At 39.9% G+C, this 21,906-nt stretch overlaps 1 protein-coding gene across 2 annotated transcripts in view; it reads left to right on the top strand.

Moving 5' to 3' along the window:
* elfn1a (extracellular leucine-rich repeat and fibronectin type III domain containing 1a) overlaps positions 1-21,906 on the top strand; it is an 86,369-nt gene that overhangs the window by 28,159 nt on the left and 36,304 nt on the right. For both annotated transcript variants that reach the window (XM_053493283.1, XM_053493282.1), the window contains one exon: positions 18,570-18,652. The gene's annotated coding sequence lies outside the window, so the exon portion shown is untranslated. The remainder of the gene's footprint in view (positions 1-18,569; positions 18,653-21,906) is intronic.

Here is a 21,906-nt window from a genome sequence, read left to right as displayed (position 1 = left end):
TCCCGCCTTGGAGTCTGTGTGCATGGAGTTGCATTTTCTCCCCACTTTTGTTTGGTGGGTTCCTTCCGCTTTCCTCCCACAGTCCAAAGACATGTAAATTAGGCTGATTGGCGTTCCCTATCCAGGGTGGACCCCGCCTCGTGCCCTAAGTCTCCTGGGATAGGCTCCAGGCTTCCCGCGAGCCTGTACACAGGATAAAGCGATATAGACGATGAGTGAGTGAGTGAAACAACCAGGTCATTGTGCAGCCTTTAGAAAGCTTGAATCAAGTAAATCATTCCAAGAGGTGCAGCCATCAGGACTCCTTTCACAAGCCAAACACCTGTCAATCATAATTCGGTTTATACAACATCTCAGGCTGCTTTAATTGGAATCCTTCCCTTTGAGCACTATGGGAATGTGAGTCTGTAATGCCGATCGCCACTGTGGCATACGAGGCTAATTTGCAGTCTTGAATCTCAGCTGCTTAATGGATTCGAAAGGGAAGCGAACCTCACAGGCTGTGCCTCGAGCCTCCTGCAGCATATCTTCAGAACGCGACCACTATCTCGGCATAAACGTGTTATTTCACGTGCTATCCCGGAGTGTTCTGTAGCACAGCATTAAATTTCTCATCTTCAGCATTTTGGCACGATTCGTAATTCTGTATGGATGCTGTAGTTACATATATCACTGTCCAGGCAATGCACTATTTTGCATACTTAGCACAAACACATGATATAATCGAATACAGTAATAACTTAATCCAGCTTGCAAGTGGGAAAAAAAAAAAGATCCGCTCTCTTATATCCATCTGCAAATGGCCCTATCTAGATAAGTCATTAGGAAGATGCTTTATCGAACGGGAAACTTGGCAAGACTTCCTTTTCAAACTAACGCCTCACCTCTGCACGTGAGTAGGAGTAAACGTGAGCAGGAACATTTAAACAGATGCATCCATAGTCCAAATTTAGATTTTTTTTTTTTTTCAAGTCTTTTCAAGCCTCTCCAGCACCCAAAACTAACAGCGTCCCATCATCCCGAAACGTTTTAAATACGCCAGTGACAATGCGCCTTTTTGCTTGTTGGATGATAAAAAGAAAACGCAATCAGTTACAGTGACTCTCGGTAGCAGCTGCCCAACATCTGTCTTCCCAGATGTTGCTGTAGTTGGTGACTGAAGGCCTTCGCGCACAGGCGGTGTAATTTGTGGATGAAAAAGAAAAATCGTAGCATGAAAATTCTAACAGGCGCTACCCCGTGACAGCTCACACGGGTCCAAGAAATATAGATTTTCTTTTCTTCTTTTTAAATTGCTGCACCTGTTCAATTCAACTTCAAACAAAACAAAACAGTATTTATTCTATTTTTATTAATGCATCACATTCTAATCATCTTAAGGGTATTTAGAGTGTGGCCCTTGTACAAATATCTGTATTGCAAATCGAAAAAAACGTTCAGTTTGAATAAATCGATGCTAGTTTGCTACACGGTTGGAGCTAATGGGGGAAAAAAAAAGAAAGTAATACCTCATCTGAGGATACAAGTAAAGCACAGAATGGAGACTGCTAAGAATGCTACATTCTTAGAGACTGCTTTGTTTATTAAATTTGGATGGAATTAGCCTTTTATCGTAGCATTAGGATTTACTTCCCTGCTAGCCTATTATAAAAGGCGTTCAAGTTAAACCGGGACTTGTGATGAAATTTCTCTTTAAATTTACAGAAGACTTCAAGCACAGTACGATGATGAGGCTCTTAGCTGCAGTAAAACAATAGAATGGTGCAAACGATTTAAAGAACGCAGAAAGCTATTTCAACATCTTGAAGGAGTTCCTGGGAGGCCAGCGTTTTAGCGCATTAGTGCAGCAGGGGTGTATATAGAGGAATAAAGGGCGTTTATACTCCCTAAACTGATAAAAAGTCTTTTTTTTTTTTTTTACTCGAACACCTCTTGTAAAATGTGCGATTTTTTTTTTAAGGATTGTATTTTTTTGTATAATTCTTTTTTTTACATTTTATTTTTCATGACTCAAAGTATACAGAAGAAGTGCACAATAGGGGACTGTCTCGAGACTCTGAGTGTGTCTGGAAGAGTGGCTCTCATCAACGCCTGACCATACATCTCAAAAAAAAAAAAAAAAGCTAAGTGTTTTAGAGCAGGAGTGGAGCCAGACATTTTTCTATCTGAGTGGAAGTACGACGTTAGTGTCGCAGGCGTACAGTACATCTGTGCAATCTGGGTAAATGTAAAAGTGCAGGTCACATACAGGTAAATCTAGCCTCCGCTGTGACTTTCAAAGGTGTTTTTTATGAATAATGCAACTGTTGAGAAGGCAAACATTGTGGGCTACTAAAGAGCAACGCAAAAACACCTTTTAAGTTCCATTTAATATTACATTTGTTCAATTATTCATCCTCCGAAGAGAAGCTTCTGCGCCTGTTGTGAAAACTGTTCGAGTTTCGAGGCTGGCATTGTTAGCACAGAGTACATCTGTTTCCTGGAGAAAAAAAAAAAAAAAAAAAAAAAGCCTTTGAGTAAAAAAAGGCTTTTGAACGGAGCAGAGAAGACAAGGTGACAGGTTAACCGAGTTCCATATGTTCCATAACACTCTGTAAAGCAGCAGCAGCATTTGTGTCACATGGCGTGGTGCCACTGTTCCTCATCACACCCTAAGAGTGTGATATAGAAGGTACAAAAATGAGATGTGTATGTATGGGAGAGAGATAGAGAGAGTGTGAAGGAGAGTGGAGATGTGTAGAAATTGTGTAGAAACACCTCGTCTTGGGTGAGTAAGAGGAGAAAGAAGATACGAATGGTTAATGAGATGTAAATAGCGAAATGCCTTAATGATAAATGGGTTGCAAGAGTATAAAACATACGTCTTGGTAAAAAAACAAAAACCAGCTTCAACTCGCGTTACCTTCCATGCGAAATGCCTCTCATGTTCACAAACTCTGGTGTGTGTGCTCAGGTTATTGGCACCACTACTTTATATAAAGAGTGTGCAGATTTACTGAGATATTACATTTTTCATTTCAGATTTGAAGTGCTCTCTGTGGCTCATGACCGCTCGTTCGGGCCGGGTCATTCTTGTGCATTAGACAAGTGAAATGATCTACTAGAATAACCCCGGCGCTGAGTGACTAGACATCGCATGAAGCTTTTATATATATATATATATATATATATATATATATATATATACACAGTACTGTGCAAAAGTCTTAGGCACCATATTATATACTGTAACAATTTGGTTATATATTTCCATATACAGTATAACTTATAAAATTATACATAAATAACATTACAGGAGAATATATGCATGGCTGTAAAAAAAAAAAAGATAAACCAGTTTTTCAGATAAAAACAAAAACCTAATGTACGCTCCTGGGATTTGCAGGTTCAGAAAATCCCAGGTTCAAACCCCACAAGTTGCCTCTGTTGGGCCCTTAACCCTTAATTGCTCAGATGTATAATGAGATAAAAAAAAAAAAAAGTAAGTCGCTCCGGATAAGAGCGTCTGCCAAATGCCTAATTGTAAATGTCACAATCGCTTCTTTCTATTTTAATGCAAATCTCAGGAGCGTACATTAGGTTTTTTGTTTCCATCTGAAAAACTGGTCTGTCTTGTACTATATTACTTTCTTTACATGCATATATTTTCCTCTAATGTTATTTATTTATTGATTTTTTTATTATATATGGAAATACTAAATGATTTTGTACATAATTATGCAGACATGATAAACATATAGAACAAAATTGGTACAGCATGTTATATGTGGCCTAAGACTTTTGCACAGTACTGTATATATATAAATGCTATTTTTTTCAGGCACATACAGACATTTATTCTGGAGTCATCCCTGATCCGAAAGCATGATGACAGGGTCTTCAATCCATCTAGTCCCCTATTGATTGGCTTTTCTTTGGGCTTGGTCAGTGGCACACTAGTCCTGATTGACACGGTGGGGGATGCGGTCTGGGCGCCGCCTCTTACCAACACAGTGGCCGCCTGGGTAATAAGGAGGCCCGGTGCACGGGCACGCAAACAATCGAACAGGTGGGGTTTGGACCCCAGAGAGCTGCACTTGTCAAGACCAAAACAAAGACTTGTGCAATTCGTAGGGTGACGTGTGCCAGCAAAACAAGACCGATAGATTCCCTCCTATCCTGTATCTATACCCTGAATAGAATCTTTTTTTTTTCCTGAAAAAGGGAGAAAAAAAGCTCTTGCTATTCCTGTCATCTAACTGGTTAAATGTGTCTCTCTACAGACCTCCAATTTTCCACTTAGGAAAATTGAATTGATTCATCTTAATGATGTCAGGTTATTAGTGAAATGCATTACCGCAAAAGAAATACTTTTATATCATTCCGGCATGGCTTGATATGTATTCAGCAAGGCATAGACTTAATTGACGGCTGCTAATTGCTCATCCTCTGTTTGAACAACTATTTAAAAAAAAAAAAGATAATCATCATGGTATAATTCATTTCAAGCGTTTTGACTGATTTGAAAGAGAGTAAGTAGCTTAATGGACTGACCTCTGTAGGCAATTAAGGTTCATCAAGGCTAACTGCAAACTGATATATAAGTATGTGCCAGGAATAAGTAGGGACTCCAGGCGCGATGATGACCCGTTATGTACAGTATCGTGCAAAATCCATCATTTCTTTACAGTATATTTCGCTTCCAATGAGCCGAACTTTCTTATATATTCAATTCAGTTTTGAGGAAGAGTTCTGCCGGCTCGCTGAAGAACAATATTTTCAGTCCTGTCGCTGTATCTGAGCTGTTTCAGAGGAATGTTTTTTGTTTGTCAAACCACTCAGTTACCGTGCCTTGCAAAAGTATTCACACCCCTTGAACTTTTCCATGTTTTGACACCTCACAGCAACAAACGTAAATGTATTTTATTGGGATTTTATGTGAAGGACCCACACAAACTGGCACACCATTGTGAAGTGGAAGGAAAATGATAAATGGGTTTTAAAAATTTTTACTATAAAAAATCGGAAAAGAGTGGCGGGCATTTGTCTTCAGCCCCCTTTCCTATGATACCCCCAAACTAAAATCCAGTGGAACCTAAAATCCAGAATACACCTATTAGCTAAATTAGTAAATAAGTGACTTATTGAATCTCATCATTTATAATTTCAGTATAAATACAGCTGTTCTGTGAAGCTCTCACAGGTTTGTTAGAGAACATTTGTGAACAAGCAGCATTATGTAGCTCAAGGAAGACACCAAAGTTGTGGAGAAGATTAGAGCAGGGTTAGGTTATAAAAGAAAACATCCCAGGCTTTGAACATCTCACAAAGCACTGCTCAATCCATCATCTGAAAATAGGAAAGGTTATGGCACAATTGCAAACCTACCAAGACATGGCCGTCCACCTAAACTGACAGGTCGGGTAAGAAGAGCATTAATCAGAGAAGCAGCCAAGAGGCCTATGGTAACTCCAGAGGAGCTGCAGAGGTACACAGGGAGAGTCTGTTCACAGGACAGCTCTAAGAGCCGGGTCTCTTATGGAAGAGTGGGAAAAAGAAAGGCATAGTGGAAAGAGTCCAAAGTTGTAAAACGTCCTGTTTGCAGTTTACGTGGAAAAGTTCAAGGGGTGTGAATAGTTTTGCAAGGCACAGTACCTATACTGTAAATCATTCAAAAATAAAAATAAAAACATTTAACTTAAGGCATAAAACCGATGCAGGTGATGACAGATGATCAGGCTGGTGATACTGAATGCTGAGTGGTTTGAACAGACGAGAGGGGAAATGAGGTCGCTGCCGAGGTTGTTACATAAACAAGCTATTTTTTTATCGTATCTTTACTGCACTGTCACATTAAAACAGTTTTTTTTTTTTTTTTACACTTCTTTAATTTAACTAAATTTGAAGAACTAAGGGGTGGCTCAGGAATTTAGTGGCGTACCGTATCATCTTCCTAATTATACACTGCTTTAAAAGCTTGATCGTTGCGAAGCTAATCAATTAGTTTTTCCTTTCTGATTTAAATTGCAGTTGCTACAGTATAAGGACACTCCAATCAGTGACCACTCACGGTGCAAACCAAGTGTTTCTTTTCATAATACAAGAACAAGGCAGGTCTTTATCCATTTCGCCAGCAGCTGTGTGTGTCCCTGATGACCTTTCCAGACTGGATCTTTCCCCTCGTCAATGCCGGGGCTCTATCTGATCCTCATTGCTCACTAGGTTCCTCAAAAACCTTTTAATGAATCAACCATGCCATGACCCATCAATACCGAGACGTTGACTAATACGACGAGTGCAAACAAGCGGCGGGTGAATCTTTCCGTTATTGAGTGCTCTCGGAGTAAACAAGCGAAAACCGACAGCATGGGAGCTACATGCAATCACTCCGTTATCGATTCGTGGATTTCATGACGCCTTTTAAAATGAAACACAGGGAGACAGACTTGCTTTACATTATTGCTTATTAGTTCCTTGACTTTCTATAATTCTATGGTTTCCAGTCAAACTTCGGGCACTCAACAGAACCTCCGGTTATTGCACAAATGCTCGAGGCGTACGATCTCGGAAACATGCATCGTGGGATATTTGACACTGGCCGTGACGCTAAAAGGGTGTAATTATTATTTTACAGGTCCTCTGACTCTTAGGTGTGTACGTTGTTAATCAAAATAGTTGTGTAAAGTGTGTACTGCTGAAAAAGCAGACCCTAGGGGAATGCAGAGAGAGAGAGAAAGAGAGAGAGAGAGGAAGAGAGAGAGATTTGCTAAAGGAAGCAGAACTGAATGACTTCTCCTCGCAAGCACAGGTGTGTGGCTGCGTGCGATTACCAGCGCTCCAGTCAGCCATTTAGTTGCCTAGACCTGACGTGCTTTGACTGATGCACGCTCGCAGGAGGCTTAATGAGTGCACACTGGATGAGAATCAGCACCGGGAAATTGATTTTCCACCTTTATTAATGAGGGAATATTTAAATGGTCAAGAGTGGAATCATGGAGAGGAGCTCCGCTTCACTCTTTCAGACTTACAGAGACCCAGGCGTGCTGGTGCATTTTGATAGCAGTGTGTGTGTGCAAGGGTGAAGAGGGGGTTGGCTAAGAACAATGGTGGCGACTTTTTTTTGTGTCGTGTCAGGAAGCACTGTTAAGCTGGAAAACCAGCCTTGATCAACAATCACGGTCATTTAAAGCAACTGATTCTTGCCGTACCTCACCTAAACATAATGAACTCCTTTTAATTAAGAAAGAAAAATTAAACAAGCAATCACTTCCAATGCCTGTCACAGGATGAGTGGTGATTCACGGCACCATTAATGCACTTTATTTGCACTCCGCATTTGTTCGAAGCTCGCACTGGGACTCTGCATGTGTTACAAACACAGAAAACATTTTGAAAGCATCAACGTGCGAACCGCTCGTGCTCGGCCCCCTCTCGAAGCCTCTAATGGAAGCACTGCGTCAGATCTATAACAGCGGGAAAGCTTGTCAGGCGCCTGTCGCACAAATTGTATTAATTACTGTTTGTTATCGATTTTCATTAGAAAAAAACTTCCTGCTTAAATGAACTTGTAACGTCTGATTATCAGCAATAACACAATAACAAGAGCGTCTTGAATACCTGAGGCTGTCTTGCAAAATCGATTTCATGCAATAAAGTCAATCTTACGTTGTATTATAGAAGTTTAAAAGGTTAGATGTATGAACTGCGCGATTTCTTTTTGCTGTAATAAATAATATTGTGAAAAGGAATGTGATGTGGATTTAACAAACAAGAAAGATTCCCATTATGTCATTTTTTATTTTGTTTGTTTGTTTTGTTTTTTTGAGAATTAATATCTTTTAAGGAAATCCTAAACAGTTTAAGTTTGGGCTGGACTGCTGTTACTCCCAAATATTCTGTACTAACTCACTGAGCAAAATTGCATGAGTATCATTCCCCATCGTTCAGGAGGTCAAAGTAAGTCATATGGGAAAAAGAGTCAGATACTGTCTCTGGTTCCGGTACATACCGCGTTTAAACGTGTCTGGCAGAAAACGGAGATCACTTCCAGGATCACAGGTGATGCAGTTGATAACAAACACATGCAGGTATGTAACATATTCTTTGGTTTAGATCGCTTCATCATAGCGAGAGTTATTACAGAATATTCGAGGCCTCTTTCAAATGAATCACCCCAGATATATTTTTTGAAATTTTCTATATAAAGAAAATAAATTACTAAACTAATAGAATTGAAATAAAACGTGTGTCTAAACGTTTATGCAGTGTAGATATACTGTATAGTCAGCCAAAAACACTTTAGGAAAAGAAAAATAGTATGATGTATATTATATTTATATATTATTCATACTATCATCATATTATTCTCATATACATCAATATATAACATATAGCAATAAATATACAGTAGTATTAAAATATTCAAACAATAACAACAAGAGGTCAGCTGTTCTGAAACCGTTATTGCAAAAACAGTATTGTGTCTAGTGCATTTGCAAAACCCAAATGCAATATATAAAGTATTAAAAAAGTCTTGCAATTAAAAATGCTATATTATCTAAGAAAAAAAAATTGTTTGTGTTGTTTAAACCAATAAAAAGGGACATTTTCCTTGTCCATGCATGAACACTGGAGACACATCTGAATAAAAGTGAGTAAAAGTGAATTTTGCATAATAGGCACCATTTAACGAGTCTAAAAATGAAGTAAATTAAAAAAAAATTGTAATTAAAATTATCTCCGTCCTTTCATATAAATCAACAACATTTCATGAAAAACATCAGACTTCCATGCCATTTTCCTCGGCAGCAGAACGTTATTCAACAGAGCTCCAGTGACCGAGGCTGATTGTCTGCTGAATTCCCTGAACTGAATTAGAGCCCAGTTTTGCTAATGGCTATGATGACAACACTCATCCTCATCTATTCCTGGCCCAGCTCACCAGGCATTCATGCCATTCCCAGCTAAAGATTACAAGAGCCGAGCAATCAAAGGCGACGCATTTCAGATACGCGTCCCCCATCCCTCACCCCGATGAGGAAGGAAGTCGATGCGGGTGTTAACACTAATTGCTGTCCAGTGATGCTGAAGCACGAACACCTTCTTTCGCTCGCTTTAAGAAGGAGCGCATGATGCTCGGCAAATCTGCGGCATCCATATTCATTCGGGGGAAAAAACCTGGCGAAGAAAAAAGCTCGCATTCAGGTTGCTGAGAACGAACAGACCAATGAAGAGTCAATATTAAAAGCATAAGCCTTATTAGATGATGAAGAATGCAAAGTTCATTTTACGCCTTGTTGTCTTTCATGGCAGCTCGGCGTGTTGTAAGAAGAGCACCGTTTGTACGATCGCAGCATGTTTCTCTTCCATCGCTTTCTTCTTCATTAGCTCAATTTTGTAAGTCTTCATTGCAAAAACAAACTTTCAGAGCAAAGTAAATGCTGTATTTCAAGCTGCCAGTGCAGGATGATGTAACTCCTCGTTCCGTGCACTCACTCATATGTATCTTGTTAGGGAGCTGCTTCTGTTGCATTCCGTTATTGAGCTATAAAGAATGTAAACTCTCTAAGGGGACTCATGAAGATGGGAGGGATAATGAGCTTTACTTTTGTTTTCTGGTTCCTGATTAGACTTCGGAAGCAACGCACTTCTTATTTTAGCGGCTGTAGCTAGAAGAAACATTGCACCGAAAACAAACAGAAAAGAAATTAAAAATCCATCCTTAATTAGTAGCGAGTAAAATATCGTTCCGTTGGTTCAAAGTAAAAAAAAAACAAAAACAAGAGTTTGCAATTAATTACTAATTAGCAATCTTTGGGTCACTTGTTTTTTTTTTTTTTTAAACGTTTTAAAGCTAAAAAAAACACGCCTGATTTATTCTTGAGACTTGAGAAGAGATTTGCTTTTGCGCAGGGTGACGAGAAGCATCGAGCTTAAAAATATTGTCCTTTGATGTCTCGGCTCAAAGTTTAATCGATTTACGAGCGAACACTTTCTTTTTATCTAACATTGCCAGTGGCTGCTCTGTTCCAATTTACAAGAGCATAATACCATTATAGCTTCTGTAATGCCTGTTACACCACCCCTTAGATATTGTCAGGGCCTGACAGCTTCCTCAGCCACTATTTGCTAAAAGTCCACAGACGTGCTGACGTACTGTAAGCCTCTTCTAGGTTTTTTTCCCTTCTTTCTTCTGTCCATTAGCTGCAGAGTCAGAGTCTCCTTTCTGTGCTCCAGACAAACAATCCTAGGTTACCTATTTACCATGAGTACAGCGCATCATTCCATTGTGCCCTAGAGAGAAGGTCAGCAGCATGCGAGAGAACATGCATACAGGCCAGTCGTTTTTTTTTTTTTTTTTTTTTTCACCCTACATGTTGAGTACAATAACTAATTATAGTCCGTGTCACTCAAGGGAGCGCGTGTTGATTACGGCCAGAAGTTATTACAGCCCTTTCATAACCATTCTGTTGTGACGGTCCTTGGGAGTAGGATGAAATAGATTGGTAGTACATTAATCTCATTGCCGTGTCACCGGATTTTTAGGCATTTTCTTTGGAATCTATTACCGTTCAAAGGCCGACCTCGCCCACAAAGTACCACCAAGCAACTGATAAATGAATACTTCTCCCAAGCAAAGTACACCAAAAGAACCCTGAGAGCCACATAATAGCTTTTCTTGTGTTCTGTAACACCATGCTTTCTCTCTTTCTTTTCTCCCTCTCTTTTTTTTGTAACTGCCTCTGGTCTCTACCTGCCTCGAGCTCCGTCAGAGTGGCAGTAACAAAAGAATGTAGCTGCTTCGGCGTAAAGATGGCACGCGGTGTAAGCTTTTACAGGTTAAAAGTTAAGTGCACTGCTTTCAGACGTTGTAACAGTTATTGCGGTGGTGAGGTAAAGGCAAGCTTTAACTCCACATAATAGAATACGAGATTCACAATCTCGTGCAAGATAAAAAACAACAACAACAACAAAAAAAAAACAGGCCACATGAATGTTACAGTACCAGGCGTCACATGCATGAAAATGCTGCTTTGATTACTTGCTCAAGGCAAAATTACGTGGGTGCATGAAAGCCCAGTGGAAATCAATTGAAGCTAGTTGGGTATTTCATTGGATTTTATTTATTTTCTTTAGAAATATTAAAACATTTAAAATACCAGTGCAAAATTTAGTCGATTCAAAAGAGAATTGAAGATGTCAATTTTAAAAGTAATCATTAAAAATCAGCAAAATCTTGTTTGCATGGAAAAAACGATAATGGTAACGTGGCACAAAATGGGTTGTGACAGCTTTTGAGATATTTAAACATTGAGCCATGCGCAACACATTTGGTGGGAAAATCTATGGAATTATAAACATTTATTATTTTTATACGAAGTCTGCCTACGGCTTTAAGTTGAGTTAAGAAATTAAATAACTTTGGGATTAAACAAAATGTAAGAATAGATTTGTTTAAGGCTAAGTGTATATATTTTTGCAAAATTATAGGAAGAATAGACATAATATGTTTGCCTTGTGTAAACAGTAAGCATTTAAGCAAGGGCCAACCTGTGGCTCTGAAAAATGAGTAAAACGCTCCGCTGCCAAAACATGCATTTCCTCAAATGACCACTAGGCTCTAAAAGTGAGTCAATCCCCCATAGAGCCCAATGATAAAATGTCCAACTTTGCAACAAAAATAAACGCTTGCTGCCTGGTACAAGACGATAGTTTTGGTCTCTATAGCCAGGGTTCCATTCATGGCAAACTGTATGGAGGATAAAGGTTTATGTAACTCATTAGTTAAAATAATATTAAGCCATAACGTTATGCATAATTACGGGCAATTCCAAATGGTTTTTTGGGCGTATTGCAAGACTAAAACCGCTAAATGTCTAGTAACTGTTTAGTAGCTGTCTAGTAACTACCTGTACAGTAGTGTTTGGATGATGGAGTTCAATTGAATGCAACATGATGTTGAAATATCTATTATTATTTATATAACCGTTACAATTTTGGTTCCAACCAACAGCCAGCCTCTGCTTATTCTGCCCATTTATAGATAAACCAGTTTTTAGGAGTCAGTTCCTGGAAAGATGGCAAACCAAAGCTCCCACATTTGAGCTTTAAAACTGCTCTTCAGAAAAGCAATGGCGCCACAGATGGTCTGTCCAGTCCATTTTTATGCAGTCTATGCATGCATCGTATATATTAACCTAGACGTTATCTTTTTTAGATTAAAAGCACTTCAGGTCATCAAAAGTAGCAAACTGCAAAAGTCAACACAGGACTCAATCTGAGCATACGGTGATGTGGCCAGAACAATGCATCACTGTGACTCTGATGTGGCATCAAAACCCCAAAGACCAATTAGGGTGTACAGAGCCGACTGCCAAATGGTATTGGCGTATGTGAAGCGGATGAAACATTGTGGATCAGTGGATGGGCTATTAGACAAAACCTACCATGCACAGGTGATTTAGCTCTCAATTTCAATAACAATTACTCACCTCTAACAGCTAAATGTGAAAGATTATAAGCCGGCAGTAATGATCTACACTGTGACTGCAATGCATAATGTAGGGGTTCGTATCAAACGTGTTCTCTGCTTCCTTGGTAAAATGACTGACATATAGTATACCATATATAGCCTTGTATATACTATCCCAAGCTCTGTTATAAAACATCTTTTGATTGATGGAATACCTATTATTTTATTTTTAGCCGAAGAGGTATGTTTTCTTTCTTAGGTTGGTCTGTTTGCAAAACCAGCACTGTGAACTTTCTCCTTGCCTTTCTTAAACCACTCCAGGGGGGTAAATCTAGCAGTGCAACTTCTCACTTCTCGCTTCTATACCTCCAGGTTGAATGGAGTGACTGACTCATTCAGTTGTGAAATCAAGTTTACGGAGATCTTCCCACTGTTTTTTACCCTCCTCCTTCCTTCGCTTCTAGTTCATAGCATTCAAAGTTAGAAAAAAAAGAAGGAAAATAAAAAAAGGGGGAAAAGTGACAGCCCTGAAATCAAGTCTGCCTTCAGTAATCTTCTTCCCATCTTCCGCTAAGATGATCCCCACGGAGGATGCATTATCTTCGCCGGAGACGACTCTATGTCACTGTCACTTTCCTGTCCTGTAGCTAAAGGCAGGGTGATTATGTCATCTAAACACTTTTTGAGATGTTTGACTACTGTGTCAGATCTAAAATGTTCCCTGCCGTTGTAAACAGGGAGGCAGGTGCTGGGCGAAATCTTTCCCCGTGGATTTGTACGAAAGGGCTTATAACACGGGCTAAGTGTGGGATTTGATTGTAAATAGAGATTCATATTCATGAATGCAAAAATTAAGCAACCAAAATAGTAACTCATATCTTTAGGATTTCATCTAAAGCCAGCTTTTCTTTCTCACATATAGAAATAGTGTTCTGAATACTTAGGAGGCGGCATGATGGCTTAGTGGTTAGCACTGATTCCTTCAGGGTCTGGGTTCAATTCCTGTCTTGTGTCCATGGAGTTTGCATGTTTTTACATTTACATTTACATTTAGGCATTTGGCAGACGCTCTTATCCAGAGCAACTTACATTTTTATCTCATTACACATCTGTAGTAGCAGTTGAGGGTTAAGGGCCTTGCTCAAGGGCCCAACAGTGGCAACTTGGTGGTTGTGGGGTTTGAACCTGGGATCTTCCGAACCGTAGTCCAATGCCTTAACCACTGAGCTACCCCTGTTTTTCTTGTGCTTGGTGGGTTTCCTCTGGGTGCTCTACATTTACATTTACATTTAGGCATTTGGCAGACGCTCTTATCCAGAGCGACTTACAAAAAGTGCTTTAATGTTTACAACATTGGATACATACTTACTATTTGCTCTGGTTTCCTTCCACAGATTGGTCTAATTGGCGTTCCCAAATTTCCCTGCATTGTTTATGCACTCTATCCAAGCGTACCCCATCTTATGCCCTAAGTCTCCTGGGATAGACTCCAGGCCCCGCAAACCAAAAGTCCAAACTGGACTACTTTTTACATGTTCACTCGATTTCCGTGGCTGCTTTATCCCGGTTAAGGTCGCACTGAACCCGAAACCTCTCCTGGGAACACTAGCCGTGAATACATCCTGGATGGAACACCAATCCATGCAGACACATAGGTGTAATTTTCACTCGTTTTTGAGAGGTCAGAGGAGACTGAATTACCAGAAAGAAGCCCACGCAGACACGAAGACAACACGTCCCCTCAAATAATAACTCGCGCTCAGGTCCGACGCTACCCACTGCACGATCCCAAAATACATCTAGATAATAACGTATCCGAATATATCAACGGTGCGGAAGCTATGCGGAATGTCCATCTTGTCAAACGTCTAGCTCGTTAGAGCAGTCAATACAGCCTCACTGACATTGTTTTCCCGCTTAATTGTTGAATCTTGTCAAGTTGTTCTAAATAGACCGAGGGAGAGTGGCAGCTGCAAGCTCTTATTTGCTAATTCTGAACTGTCTATTCCACGTCCTCTTCATCCTTTACGAAGGCTGTCGTTATTCAGAGGATAAGATAAGGAAAGTACATAAGGCTGAGCAGAAGAACTGGATTTTCAGTGTTTGGATTGAATAGCGCAGTGCAATAAGGTGAAGGAGACAGCTTTGCAAACATTCAATCATCGTTGGGGGAAAAAAATGACATTCCTTATGTTCTGCTGCTTTAATTGATCTCCATTTTTTGAAGGTATATACTTAGGAATATTTTTTTTTTGTTTCCTAGGAACGAATTCTTTCGAGGTTTCATGATACAGAAATGTTTAAGAGGCGTTCATGTCAATCAGAGACTTGTGAAAGATGGCATTAAACCTATTTACGGAAAACTTTAAGCACATTACGGTGATGAGACTTTCAGCCATGAATGACAATCCCTGCCAAAGTGCATTAGTGGAGTATATACGGAAATAAAGGAAGATTTTTCTCTCTTATAACTTCTGCAAAGTCCTGGATTGACTTGAACATGCCTCTTATGAATTGTTGTGTGTATGGTGTTATATACATCATGCTACATTTTTCACTCACTCTCACTCATCTTCCATATCGCTGTATACAGTGTCACAGGGGGGTGGGGGTGCTGGAGCCTATCCCAGGTGGCTTATGGAAAAATTGGGAACTGCCAGTTAGCCTAATCAGCATGTCTTTGGACTATGGGAGGAAACCGGAGTACCTGGAGGAAACCCACCAAGCACAGGGAGAACATGCAAACTCCATGCACACAGACCCCGAGGTGTAAGGCAACAGTGCTAAGCCAATGTGCCACAATGCTACACTTCTTGCCGCAAAATAATTAAAGCCGTATCTTTAACTTTATTCTAACGTAATGTCTTTTCTCATTTTTTGACAGACAGGATCTCATAAATTTAAAAGAGACATATCTGTGCCCTGTCGATCTAGTATAAACAGCATGGTACTGTAGGCAAGCGTCCAGCTATTTTTGTGCTTAGTTGCCACGTGTGCCCCTCTGCATGTGTTAGATCTGAGCGAAGGCAGTCATTCAGCGAAGGCAAAGAGGAGGAAAAACGAGGCAGAGCTCATGGTCAGTGCACTTTCCATGCACTCATTCCTCGGAAACATATGGGGCTTTATCTCTTTCTCTGTCTCTATCTTTCTCTATCTCTAGCTCTATCTCTCTTTTTCCCCTCTAGTGCCATCACATGTGTGTCAAAGCTAAACTCCTGGGAAGAAATTGCACATGCATAGTAGGGCTTAATTGTTTTTTATTTCCAACCCACAGGAGCTGTTCCTTAATTAATTAAACCCCGATGCACGGGAAGCTTCCCTCTCTGTGACGAAGAGCAAAATACTACTCCAAATATTCATTCAGCATCAGCTACGTGTTTACAGGACACAGTCTGAAGGCTAAGACAGTCGCCCGCACCCTCGGGTCTGGTGCACGAAGGCGGGGGGTTAGAGGTAGTATAGGCCAGGGCAGCTGCGTGCTTGAACCTGCCAAGGACTGTGCTTCCCAGGCTTGCTCGGTGCCATTAAATGGGTCATTGAACAGCTAAATGGAGTCATTATAACGAGTAATTAAAAGAATAGCACCCAAGACTCTGAAACTCTCCTCTGCCTGCCTCTGGGTTCTGCCGCCTTTGGGCTTTCGTAGACTCTTGCTGCATAGCAGCTGCTGTAGGCGCTCGCACCGGAATGCAAATCACATCTTTCCCAGCTAATTAAACCGCATTACCAAGGCTTTTCCATTATTGAAATTCTGACGAGGCATTAGATTTTCCATGGGAAACAAATTTGTTTTCGCAAGTCGGACCGTCGGAAGCACTTGTTGGTTTCATTCTCTCTGACGCGGCGTCCATGATTTCATTTTGGTAAAGAATCAGGTTTTGCTTGGATGGCATGTAGCGGAAGCATGGAGGCACTTCTAATCAGAGCGAGATCATTTTCATAAATCTAATTTGGGAATTTAATAAAGAAGCGTCTTTCTAAAAATGTCCGGTCCCCAGGAGAGTAAAATCGTGCCTCTTGATTTTTCTGTTGCTGTTCGGTGCTTTTCTCCTCTTTACTCAAATCCCTTGCCGGCTTAAAGCCGTCTCAGTGCAGATTATAACTGACATTCGAATACAATTAATGACATGCCAATCAGTGTGGAATATCCATAGAAACGTACATACATTAGTATAAGGAGTACACAAGAGTCTCATCTGCATATTGATAGTTTCACATTTGTTTTTTTTCCCAAAAGGACATGTTTATATCTTTTATGCCTCAATCAGTGTATTACGTCATATAATACGATCCCGAGAGTTACGTAATATATTTACTAAATGTCAAACAATATGTTATTCTCGGAAAGGTCAGAGTTGTCTTCATAGCATTTATAGCTTTTAATTAGGATTTCTGCGGGATTCGTTGCATTTCGGCTGGTTACATATTTTCACGGATGATTACTTGATTATAGGGTGCAGCAGAGGTTTTAACAAGAGATCATGTTTTCCTGTTTACATCCAGCATGTTTTGTACTTCCTGGTACATCGTCATGGACATGTTTCTAGGTTTTGCTTGTCGATCATGTGGGTTTGTGCAAGGTTCTCTGGTTTTCCCCCATCTCTAAAAGAAATGTATGAGTGTGTGAATGTACTGTATGTGTCAGTGTGTGATTGCGTCCATGGTTACACATGATGGACTGGAATTCCGTCTAAGGTGTGTTCCAAGGATAAGCTCTGGACCATTCACTTCCACCGTGCGCAGGACACACGGGACAGATGTAATGCATAACATCACAAAAATATATGGAAATATAGGAAAGATTTCAAAGTCATGCAGGAAAAGGTTTCCAAAACTCGTTTTATAATTTACCCCGTCAGCTACTCAGTTCAGCTCCAAGAAGTGGAAAAAAAAAAAAAAGAGAGAGAGAGATAATATGTGCAATATGGGCGGTGCAGCAAATTGTGTAGGGCTTAATTAGTTGGTCTTGCTTGCCGATCACAGCCAAAGCTTACTCTGGTTAATTGGAGTATGGGATTCATTAGCATTAGATCAATGTCGGGGAAGGAAAAAAAAAAAGAATGGCTTATGCACCGGAGAGGTTGCGTCATGACAGGAAACCGACTGTCTCGAATCGGCCTTCATCGATCCTCTGTCACACATCGAGCTAAAGATGTTCAGGGTCAGCATGAAGACAGGCAGGTTTAACATATAGTCGAGAGGACTGATGTGTGTGTGTGTGTGAGCGAAGTGGATATGGAAAGACATCTCATGAAAAGGATGAAAAATGGTTGAAAGGATTCTGAGTAGAAATCCAAAAAGTGTAAGAAGTGTTAAATGAGTAAATAAATCAATGAATAAATAAAACATTTAAGAGCCACCAGATTCAGTCAACAATCGGAATATTTCTTTTTAATTAAACTGCAGTACTGTGCAAAAGTTTTGAGTCATCCCTTATTTTTCCATATCAAATTAAACGCAATTAAATTATGCACCTTAAATAAAAAAAATCGTAGATGTAACAATCTCAGCAGCAGCCTCGTTTCCCCTCTCGTCTGTTCCAACCACTCAGCATTCACCATGAGCAGTATACCAATCACTGGCCTGATCATCTCTCATCACCTGCACCTGTCTATTACTGGTTCATGCCTCAAATTAGGTGGTTTGTTAATGCTTGAATGATTCGTAGGTCACTTTGTGGCGCAACAAACAAAAAACATTCCTCGGAAAGGGCTCAGATATGGGGACTGGACTGAAAATGGGAAACAAAAAAAGTGATTCATAACTATTCGTCAAGAGTGGATTAAAAATACAAGTTTGGCTCTTTGGAAGCAAAATATGCAGAAATGTTGAAGAAAATATGGCTCAAGTCTTTTGTCTCAAGTCTATTACATTCTATGATACCATAGCTACTCTATTCAATACATTCTATACAGTAAGAGCATTCTCTATGCAAGTTTTTTTTCCCTCGATCAATTAACCTAAACCTTTTAATTTTTTTGCTTTCTTTTACAATTTAAAGAACACCAACTAGGTCAAAGGTAGATGAATAGTCATATTGAAAGCGCATTGTCTTTTCTTTACAAATCTATGAACAAGATAAACAAATCTAACCCACTGGGTCTTTGTGCTTTTTCAGAGACCGAGAGAGTAAGAGAGAGCTGCTGATGAAGGGGTGAGAGATGCGTGTTCTCAACGGAGTGCTTAACCTGAGCAGCAGGGGTAAGTCTGGTTTTGGCACAGCTCTATGCCCCTATCTGTGGCACGGTGAGAAACTGGGTTGCTTTTTCCTGGTTCAGCTTATTATTATGAGCATACGTGATAAGACGCCTGCTCAAAAACCTTATCCTGGCTAAAAAAAAGAGATGCAGTTTCAGAATGGTTAAACTATTGGCCTTTACCGAGCAAAGAAATCATTGAAATCGCAGAAATTGGGTTAAGCACTGTTCAAGGTGTTACTAAAACCTGGTTGAATTGTCAACTTTGTCTAAGAAATCGTTGTATGACTCATTTAAAAGCTTGTTGAACTCGTATTATAAAACACTGACAGTAGAAATCAGATCGGTGTTTAATAGTGAAATTTGCAGCATTTCCATACACACACACAATTTGATGAGACTTCACAGGACTGGGACTAAACAGCTGCGTGGTCAGAAGAAAACCACTTGCTAGTGAGACTAATCATGAAATAAATCCTCAGTTTGCTAGAGAGCATAACGATTAGACTTTGGAGTGATGGAAAACGGTCATGTGGTCTGATGAGTCCAGACTGAGCCTATTTCAGAGCGATGAGCTCGTCTATGTGAGAAGGGAAGCTCATGAAGCGATGCGACCATCATGCCTTGTGGCGGCTGTACAACTCTCTGGGGACAGTGTGATGATGTAGCAGCGGCTGTGTGGACCGTCTCAGTTGAGCCACGTCTTCACTCATAGGTAGCCTAAAAGCTGGCCATCACAAATAAATCAGATTGAATCAAAGCGTGTCAGTCAAAATATCACAAAAGTGTTTCTTTTGGTCTAATATCTACTTTCCATGGAGTACTTTCTATAATCAAAAAGAGAGGAATAATAATATTATAATCTAATAATATTTTACAATAATAATAATAATAATAAGGCAGCACAGTGGCCTTGCACCCCGAGGGTTTGTTTCCCCCCTCGGGGTCTGTGTGCTACTGTATGTTCTCCCCAGGTTTGGTGGGTTTCCTCCCGGTACTCTGGTTTCTTCCCATAATCCAAAAACATGCAGATTAGGCTAATTGGTGTTGCTCGTAGTGTGTGAATGAATGTTTAAGTGTGTGTCTGCCCTATCCAGGGTGTACCCCGCCTCGTGCCCTAAGTCGTGCCCTAAGTCTCCTGGGAAAGGCTTCAGGATTCCCATGTCCCCGTACAGGATAAACAGTATAGAAAACAAATGAACAATATTATTTATAATAATAATAATAATAATAATAATAATAATAACACTGAAGAAACATTTATAATATATGTTATATATAACATACTGTATACATACCTAACATATATAATCAGATTTTATATGATTGAACTCAGTTTCATTAAAACTATTTTTTTTTATGTATCCAACATAATTCGATCAATTATTTTCAAAACGCAGGATAAAATTGAACCCAAACTGCTATAAGAACTAAAATAATTTAATCGGACACTTAGGTGGCATGGTGGCGTAGTTGTTAGCACTGTTGCCTTAGACCTTCAGGGTCCAGGTTTGGGCATAAAACACAAGCACAACAATTTAAGGGAGAAAGAAACGATCGCAGTGTCTTAGTAACGTGCTTGTGCATCACAAGAACAGCTTCGCTGTGCCATAGAATGATCGTTTATCCAGATTCTGATAGTGTACCGGAGATACCGAGCAATATTCAATCAAACAGTATTCCCTGAATGGGTGTTTTAATGACTGCGAAGGTCACCATGTGAATGGGAAGGCTGTCATCCTGGACGAGAGCACTCCCATCAGGGCATGAGTGTTTCATCAGAGGATGACTGCGACCGCTCAGGATAGCTCTCTATTGATTTGGAGTGACCCTTACCTCTAGGAGGACGAGTGGACCATCAACTGTCGGGACATTAGCATGCGATGGGACAGATCCGCATGTCGTCGTTGTTGTTTTTTTCTTTAATGTGTCACCTGTTTTTAGGGAAAAGTTTTTTGTGTATAATGAGGTAAAATAGGAGGGAGTTGGTTAGTTATAAGTAGCCTGCAAGTTCCTACCTGCTGGAAGTCTTTTGCCTTTAAGGCCTCTTCTGTGCCGGCTGCTTGCCCACATCTGTCTTCAAGTCTCGGTGCCTGCTTTCTGTCTCAAACTAGCTGATGCAACTTGGGGCAACCGCATACAAATGAGATGCAGCTCGTGGTTCTAACAGAAGGAAGCGAACAGGAGATCACGTTGAAAAGTTTGTAATTACTTCAGTGATGAAAGCATACAAATTAAACGCTGTCAGTTGTGTACATGTAGATGATTTTATTTGGTAAATAACAGCGTTTCACCATGTCCAATTTAATTCTCGAAAATTCCAGGTGGATTTTCATGCTTTATTTCGTCTTTATTTAGTCAACAACGAAAAAAAAAAAATGAACATAATTTTTTTTTTTCTTTGCTCTCATCCTTAGCGGTTCGCTTTTATTCTTGTCAGATGATCACTCTGCATATATACTGCCTGGGTAGAAAAAAAGCTGTTTTAGAAGAAGTGAATTATCTGCCTGCGTGAAGCAAAGGAAACATTAAAATGACTGGAATCAGGTTAAGAACTATCCATCACGTTATTAAAAACCTGGAAGGATAGTGCTGAACCGTCAACTTTCTGGAATAAAGCATCATGAATGAGCACAATCAGAGATCGCGTAAAACGCTTGGTGATGTTGCATCATAAAAAAAGCGAAATAGAAATTAGAGCCATGTTTAATAGTGAAAGTAAGACAGTTAAAAAAGGGGTTCAATTTACTAGTGAACATTAAGCTATGGTAAAAAGGTCATGTGACCTGATGAGTCCAGATTGAGCCTATTCCAGAGGGACGGGTGCATCGGACTAAGAAGGGAAGCGCATGAAGCGATGCACCCATGATGCTTAGTGCCCGCTGTACAAGCCTCTAGGGGCAGGGTTACAGTATGTTTAGGGGTTGTTTCAGGTCCAAGCTCATAATAAACTGCTCATGTTTAAATGCAATAATGCATGCTGTGTGAACATTAGTTTAGAAGTATGAACTAAAAATGGATCTGCAGCTGAGTCTGTTTATGAGCGAGGAAATAGGCATGAACATATGTTTATGAAACTGTTCAAATGATAATATTTAACCTCTGTAATAGGAAGTTATCTGAGCAGGAGACTAGAGATGAGAAGACGTGAAATCTATGTCTACATGTACGTTACTAGTACAATCAATTAGATTCATTTAAATATATTGACATATATGTGGTTCCTGGTTACAATAATGATAATCATTCATTTGCAAG

The sequence above is a fragment of the Clarias gariepinus genome, chromosome 3, assembly GCF_024256425.1.
Source record: "Clarias gariepinus isolate MV-2021 ecotype Netherlands chromosome 3, CGAR_prim_01v2, whole genome shotgun sequence".
Lineage (NCBI taxonomy): Eukaryota > Metazoa > Chordata > Actinopteri > Siluriformes > Clariidae > Clarias > Clarias gariepinus.
This window is presented reverse-complemented; position numbering and strand designations above follow the sequence as displayed.